The following is a 1,237-nucleotide window of genomic DNA, read 5'->3' on the forward strand; positions in this document are numbered from 1 at the left end:
GGTAGTAAGCTTCAAGATGGCGAAGCACCTTAAAAAAGTTGTGACGAAGTGGACTGGTCCGCAGATACGCACGGCAGGCGGCCATCTTATTACGCCCCTTGGCCGATGTACCGCAAGAATTACGATAAAAGGCTTTACTTACGTATCTGACTTTATTGTACTGCCAGAATGTTCACGGGAACTTATATTGGGAATGGATTTTCTACAAGCTAACGGCGCCATAATTAACCTACGTAGGTGCAGTGTATCTTTCTCGACAAAACAAGCTATACCTGTGGAAGAATCGGAGGAGCGACGTCTCGCTGCACTGCGCGTCGTTGACGATGACGTAACTGTGCCGCCACGCTGCAGTATAATGGTTCTTGTGGAGAATGAAAGATTTTCTGACCGCGAAGGCATAGCGGATGGAAACATAGAGCTCCTTTTCGACAAAGGTATTTGCGTGGCTCGGGGCCTTGTTCACTTAAGCGATGGCCGTGCAAATGTCGCACTTACAAATTTCGGTAATGAATTCCAACACATCGCACAAGGAACAGCTATTGCCTATTTCCACGAGTTCTGTGAAGCGACCGAATTATGCAGCCTAACTACGTCAACTGCCCTGCCAGGAACCTGCAGTGTCGACAGATCAATTACCGTCAACCCGAGACTCCCTGAAGCCCAAAAGAAACAGATATATGCACTGATAAAGGATTTTTCTGACTGCTTCTCCACGTCCTCGAAGGTACGGCGCACGTCTGTTGCGAAGCACAGAATCATAACAGAGGACGCCACAAGACCGGTATGCCAGCACCCGTATCGAGTGTCACCAAAAGAAAGGGAGATCATCAAGAAGCAAGTAGAGGAGATGCTTTCAGATGACGTTATTCAGCCTTCCAGCAGTCCATGGGCGTCTCCGGTAGTGCTGGTTAAGAAAAAAGACAACACACTTCGATTCTGCGTCGACTACCGTAAACTGAACAGCGTAACCAAGCGAGATGTGTACCCCCTTCCGCGTATCGACGATACCTTAGATCGGCTCCGATGTGCAAAGTTTTTCTCCTCCCTGGATCTCAAGAGTGGATATTGGCAAATAGAGGTGGATGAACGGGACCGTGAAAAGACAGCATTCGTGACCCCTGATGGCCTCTACGAATTTAAAGCACTTCCATTCGGCCTCTGTTCCGCACCCGCAACGTTCCAGCGAATGATGGACTCTGTGCTTGCAGGATTGAAATGGCAGTCATGCTTAGTGTAT

Source organism: Dermacentor andersoni, chromosome 2 (genome assembly GCF_023375885.2).
Source record: "Dermacentor andersoni chromosome 2, qqDerAnde1_hic_scaffold, whole genome shotgun sequence".
Taxonomy (NCBI): Eukaryota; Metazoa; Arthropoda; class Arachnida; order Ixodida; family Ixodidae; genus Dermacentor; species Dermacentor andersoni.